Raw genomic sequence first — 7276 nt, forward strand, 5'->3', positions numbered from 1 at the left:
ATCTCTGAGTTGAAGCTTTGTCCTCTGTAGGCCACAAGTCAAGATGTTCTTTCTAAACATATTGTATATCCAGAAACAATCTGCCCAGTCACAGTGATCATCCACACCCAATCCTCACACTGTTGTCCCCTTTCCCGAATCTCTTGCCCTATGACAGAAGCATTCTGTAGACCCCCACAGGATCTTCAGTGGAGAACAACCCTTGCCTTTGCTTTTTCAGCCTCTGGTGTCAGATACTTTGAAAACCTCAAAGCTCACAGTCATCTTTGGTGTCTGCTTACTGACAGGAATGACAGTGCATCACATACTGTGCTGAGTCTGGTACTAGAATAAGCTTGGCCTGAAAAAATATATTAGTTGTCCTTTCTGAAGGTGGTTACAAAGAAAGACCATGGCTCTCAAACTCAAAATTCTTTATTCACAGGGAATTTTGTTGGATAATTTACTTCTTCAAGCTTCTTCTCTCCAATTGTTAAAAAGGTATTCTTTTTCTTCAGGTGAGCTTAATAACAATTATTTCTCAAGTCTTTTGTGAGGGCAAACTTAGATAACACAATGTAAGCATTTAGCAAGTACCTGGCACACAAATCATTAATGTTTAGTTGTTGTGATTATCATTAAGCAATGTCATATTAAAATACAGAAGGAGGGTGACAGTGACCTTCCATTTCAAGTTTAAATATACAATTCTTCAAACAAATTGACATCACAGTGTTATTTATTTGATAAACTCCTTAGGCCACCTGAGTCAAGACTACTCAAAAGAAACTTCTCTTTCTCTGTCAAAGGCTAGAAGTTAACTGTGGTGAGCCATTGGTTCAGTCCTGGGTATGGTCAAGGGAGACTTTAGTTACAGACCAGTTTAGTGAAAGAAAAGAGAAAATTTTTGCAGAGTAAGGGGAGATGTGTATGGAATCTAGGTCCCGAGAAGCTCCAATTATTGGGCTTTGGCTAAGGAGACAGGGATATCAGGGGGCCAAGGGAAGCAATTCCTCAGGAGGCCATGCCTAAGACCTATCCAGCTGAAGCAGAACTTGAGAAGTCAGTCCACTGGGACTTGTCAGGAAGCTTCAAGGAGCCCAAGGGCCAGCTTCAGAGCTGAGGAAAGGTCATGTGCTTCTGGGGTCAAGTGTATAGAGAGGAGGCCTTGGAGGGTGGGGGGAGACTGCCTCTGTTCTGCTGCCTTGCTCATTTCCCAGAGAACCTCAGATTGTAACTAAAGACAGTGATTTCCAATATGCTCACTCAGTGAAGGAGAGCACTGGGAAAGAAACCTGAGTAACAAAATCAGAATAAACAGCATCTCAGCCCATTTCACTAGAGATTAATCACAGATTCCTGAGGAGATATAGGTACGAACTAGTGTCCTGAGTGGAGCCCTGGGCTCTGGGGGACCATCCCAAAGGAGTGAGCTATGTTGAAAGGCCTGATATGTTCCAGCAGGAGCGAGGGCAGGGCAGGTTAGAATGAAGGCAAAGCACATGGGTTGCAGTAAGTTTTCAATTTCTTGTTAAATTTCATTGCACGGGCTTTCTTTCCCTAAGGCCCACTGCTAGAATCAAAACTCTGCTATCATTCCAGACAGAGTGGCTGCAGAGCCTTCACCAGCCTGCCCTATTTCAGGGGAGCATTTATTCCCAGGGATGCTTACCTGAAATGAATGACTACAAAAGTCCCAGCCATAGTACTTCCTATCATTTATGAAACAGAATAAATGCTTTCTAGATGTGAGTTTTCCTATCTCTAAAGTTAATATCCTTAGGTAGATATCCAAGTGAAAACTGATGAATGAATGAAGGGTTTAAGTGAATGAATGACATGGATTTTCTAAGTGTTACTTGGTTTCAAGGATGAAGGAGAGAAGTTTAAACAGAGGACCCTTTCCAGTCGCTGTGATGAACCAAGCAGAAATGGCAGATATCTCTATTGCTGCTCAGTGCTTATTTAGATAGAAAGGAACAAGACGTGGCTGAATTTGGACGCAAGATGGGCATGACAACAAGTCTTTGCCACCACAGTGGATTGGTAAACACGTAGGGCATGTTAGTCACACACTCAGCCGAAGCAGGGACGTGTGTCAAAGCAGAACAAGCCGTGACACAAGAACACCAGGCATCTGGTGAGGGGGGCTTAACAATAAATTACTGTAAACTCCTTTTTGTTCTATAATACTGGAAAGAAGCTGGTTAGTCCTAGCTTAGTCAACTGTGTCCATTAAGATTATAAATAGAAATACTACTCAAAGAGAAAGGAAAATAGAATGGAAATTAACTTCTGAATTAGCAAGAGGGAACACCATGACCAAAAAGCAAGTTGGGGAGGAAAGGGTTTATTTGGCTTACATTTCCATATCACCCTTCATCACTGAAGGAAGTCAGGACAGGAACTCAAACAGGGAGGGAGGAACCTGGGGGCAAGGACTGATGCAGAGTCATAAAGAGGTGCTGCTTACTGACTTGTTCCCCATGGTTTGCTTAGCTTGCTTTCTTAAGAAAGAAAGACTAGCATTAAAATAGAACAGAATTCAGGACTACCATCCCAGGATTGGCTCCACCCACACTGGACTGGGTCCATCCCTATCAATCACTCATTTTAAAAATATCCTACAGCTGGGTTTTATGGAAGTATTTTCTAATTTGAGGTTCTGTCCTTTCAGATCGAGCACAGTTGACCCCTTGTCAAACTGACACACAAACACATCAGTGTTAAGTCACAACCTTTCCTTTTTTTGTTTATCCCCAAGATTGCACATTAATAATGCTACACTAGAAAACATTTTTACAAACCTAAAAATCGCCACAGACTTTACAAATTCAATCTCTTTAAAAATTCAAAGTCTCCTTAACAAACTGAAATCTCTTTTAAAATCCATTCTTTCAACTGTAGACTCCTGTAAATTAATAACTAAAAAAAAAAAAAAAAAGTCAGATACTTCCTGTCTCCGAGAGGGAAATACCAGAGCATAGTCACAGTCACACCAAGGCAATGTCCAATGCCTGGGATCCACTCACGAGCTTCTGAGCTCCTCCAAATGGCTGGCTCACTTCTCCAGCTCCACTCTCTACAGCACACACAGCTTATCTTCGAAGCTGAAGCAGGCTTCACTTCCTTTTGTCACCATTCTTGGTGATCATCCCATAGTACTGGCATCTGCAAAATGCTGGGGTCTTCTATTGAAACCAGGGTATGCCTCTCACAGGGTCTTTTTATGGTACCAAGCCTCACCTATGCATGACGGCTTCAGACCTGGGCCTTCAACTGTTACTGAGGCTGTAGCTTCCCCGATTGGCCTTTCCTTGCCTCTCACGGGGACAAGCTTCATCTGCATTTCATGACCCCTTCATGCTTTCAAAACCAGTACAACCTGGGTGACTCTACTAAGTTTGCCTGCCAGTATGCAGTACAACCTTGGCTGCTTTTGGAATACATCTTCTGTGTGCTTACTCTCAGGAAAAACTTCCCAGAAGATTTCACCTTAATGATGCTAGCTTCTTCTTAATCACCACTAATTTTTTAGCTTCGCCTAAACAGCATCCATTGTCCCAGTAAGACAAAGGTTTTACTTTAGTGGTTCTTGTCTCTTTAATCACAGCTGGTTCTTCAGCTTCAACTGACCAAACACCACAGATTCATCACACAAAAGGCCCGGTAGAGTCTTTGTTTCCCTCTGCAGCTTCACAAGCCAGGCTTCCATTCTCTACATTGTTCTCAACATTCTTATCTTCCAAGATCCTTCAGAACTGGTGATTAAGGGTCATGGAGAGAGGCAGATATTAGAGCTGTCTGGCCAGTACCCTTGCCTACTTGGCCTGTGAGAGAATGTCTTCAATAACAGGGAGTGTGCTGAGGAAGGACACTTAAGGGTGACTTCTGACTTCTGCAGATATGCATTTGTACATTTTCACCCAACCCCCACATACACAAAATAAAAATGCGAACATTCCAGGGACTGTTATATTATGTAGCCCAGACTGACATGGATGCCAACATGTCATTACTGTCCCTCTGCCATACTGGAAACCTGGGACTCCCAATACCTAGGCACAGGGCAAAAGTTCCTGAACAGAACACCAATGTCTTATGCTCTAAGATCAAGAATTGACAAATGGGACCTCATAAAATTGCAAAGCTTCTGTAAGGCAAAAGACAGTGTCAATAAGACAAACAGCAATCAACAGATTGGGAAAAGATCATTACCAATCCTAAATCTGATAGAGGGCTAATATCTAATATATACAAAGAACTCAAGAAATTAGACTCCAGACAACCAAATAACCCTATTAAAAATGGAGTACAGAGCTAAACAAAGAATTCTCAACTGAGGAAATTCAAATGGCCAAGAAGCACCTTAGGAAATGCTCAACTTCCATAGTCATCAGGGAAATGCAAATAAAAACAACCCTGAGATACCACCTCACACCAGTCAGAATGGCTAAGATAAAAAATTCAAGTGATGGTAGATGCTGATGAGGATGTGGAGAAAGAGGAACACTCCTCCATTGTTGGTGGGATTGCAAGCTGGTACAACCACTCTGGAAATCAGTCTGGAGGTTCCTCAGACAATTGGACATAGCACTACCTGAGGACCCAGCTATACCACTCCTGGGCATATACCCAGAAGATGCTCCAACATATAATAAGGACATATGCTCCACTATGTTCATAGCAGCCTTATTTATAATAGCCAGAAGCTGGAAAGAACCCAGATGTCCTTCAACAGAGGAATGGATACAAAAAATGTGGTACATTTACACAATGGAGTACTATTCAGCTATTAAAAATAATGAATTCGAGAAATTCTTAGGTAAATGGATGGAACTAGAAAATGTCATCCTGAGTGAGTTAACCCAATCACAAAGAACACACATGGTATTTACTCACTGATAAGTGGATGTTAGCCCAAAAGCTTGGAATAGCAAAGACTCAACCTACAGACCACATGAAGGTCATGAAGAAGGAAGTCCAAGAGGGGATGCCTCAGTTCTACTTAGAATGAGAAACAAAAATACTCAAGGGAGCAAATATGGAAACAAAACATGGAACAGAAACTGAAGGCAGGGCCATCTGGAGACCATTCCACCTGGGTATCCATCCCATGTACAGTCACCAAAGCTAGACACTGATGTGGATGGCTGGAAGTGCATGCTGTCAAGAACATGATATAGCTGTCGATATAGCTGTCTCCTTAGAGGTCTGCCAGAGACTGACACATTCAGAGGAAGATGCTCACAGCTAATCACTGATATGATAAAGGGTTTCCCAATGGAGAAGTTAGAGAGAAGACTGAAGGAGCAGAAAGGGTTTGCAACCCCAGGAAGAAAGCAACAATACCAACCAACCAGAGCCCCCCCCCCAGGGTCTAAACCACCATCCTGGGAGCACATAGGGAGGGACCCATGACTCCAGCAGTATATGTAGGGGAAGATGGCCTTGTCGGGCATAGGTGGGAGAGGAGATTCTTGGTCCCATGAAAAACGATCACAGAGTGACGGGGGTAATGTGAGGGTGGGGAGGGCATAGTAGGGGCGGGGGTTAAGTGGGGGCCCAGCCTCATAGAAGCATGAGGAGGGGGGATGGGATAGGAGGTTTCTGGGTGGTGGGAGGAAGTGGGGTAAGGGGATAAAATCTGAAATGTAAATATAATATTCAATTTAAAAAAAGATGAAAAAAAGAAAAAAAGGGAAAAAAAGAAAAAAGAAAAAAAGGAAAAAAAGAAAGAAAAAAGGTGATTTAATAACACAAGGGAAGGATTTAGAAATTTAGGAGACAGTTTATGTTAACGAAAACAGCATCATAGAAACAGGAAAATCACACCCTCATAGAAGCAAAAGGAGGGGGGATGGGATAAGGGGTTCCTGGATGGTGCGGGAAATAGGGTAAGGGGATAAAATTTGAAATGTAAATATTATAACCAATTTAAAAAGGGGAAAAAAAGCTGTTAGAACCAACATCTTTAATAAAATGTCAGCCCTCTAAAAAAATTATCTTGGTACTAAAACTTGTTTTGAGAATTGTATATTACAGAATACACAGCCTTAGTATATCTACTTATCAAGCAAACTGAGCAGACCTGCTCGGACCTCCGATGTCCTGGAATTCCATCTGGATGCAGTGAAGACACAGTGTCAGAGGCTTATCAATTTTTCCCCCCACCCCCTTCTAATATCTCAATGCCGGTAATCAGCTTGAAGAAGTTAATGAAGAGTCAGTGCCCCTATTCCCTGGGCTTGGGGACTAAGGTGGTTAATATTGGGCTGTCTTTCTAGGGGAAAGTAGTGGTTTTGTTGGAACAGGGAGGATTAGCTAGGATTTATTACATAGCCATAACCTATTGGTAGAAATCTGTATAATTATTATCAAGATGAAGTTACAATTTCTTAAATAGTACAAAATTTACTTTGACTTCAAATTTAAGGTTTTCATTGGTACGAGCTTCTTATTGATATAAAAGTGAGATAAATATTGATACTCTCATGGGCATTGTGCCTGTATAACACATTTAGGAATACAAGGCTTAGACCCAGTCCTTCTTTAACTTTTTTAACTTATTTGAGATGGTTAGCCTGTGAGTTAAGGGACTATAGTAAATTCATGGCTTTGAGTTTATTGTTAGGGTGTTTTCTATATTTTATTTAGAAATAGCTGAGAGGAGTTAACAGACAACAGTCCAGATTACCTTACATGGATAGTTGGTTTTCAAAACGTCAGAAGTCCACAGAATTGATGTTACAAACATTTCTATGTGGATGTTCATTTTGAGTAGAGACCTGTTTGCTCCTGACAGCTTCCTGTCTTGGATTCTAAGAAGAAATTCAACATCTTTGGAGTTACTCCAGCTGTGAGGAGGCAGCCACTAGGCAAGAATTGCCTCTTTTTATCTACAGACAAATTACTGTCCAGAAAAGGACACACTTGCAGAATAGTCAACTGATTATATCTGCCTAGACAGAGTAATCAGCCCTTAATAATTCTGCATCACTAAGGTCTGTCAGATAATTCTGGGCCAGAAGGCTGAAGATTTGATGCTCCAACATTCCATAATATAGGGACTGTCCAGGTGTTCAGCGATCTCTATAAATTGGCTAAGTTTTAGAAGCTATGCTTTATGCTTCCCATAATTTCAGTTAACTCAGTCATTCTGGATTTCTGACGGGGTTGAAAACCTATAGTCTCATAGCCAATCCTGGCTATTTACCTTGAGAGAAAAGATTTGAGTGGATGGTCTTCAGCTGACATTCATTCTAAAGCCAAGAAAAAAGCCAGGTTCAGAACTAAG

This window comes from Arvicanthis niloticus, chromosome 10 (assembly GCF_011762505.2).
Source record: "Arvicanthis niloticus isolate mArvNil1 chromosome 10, mArvNil1.pat.X, whole genome shotgun sequence".
Classification (NCBI taxonomy): Eukaryota; Metazoa; Chordata; class Mammalia; order Rodentia; family Muridae; genus Arvicanthis; species Arvicanthis niloticus.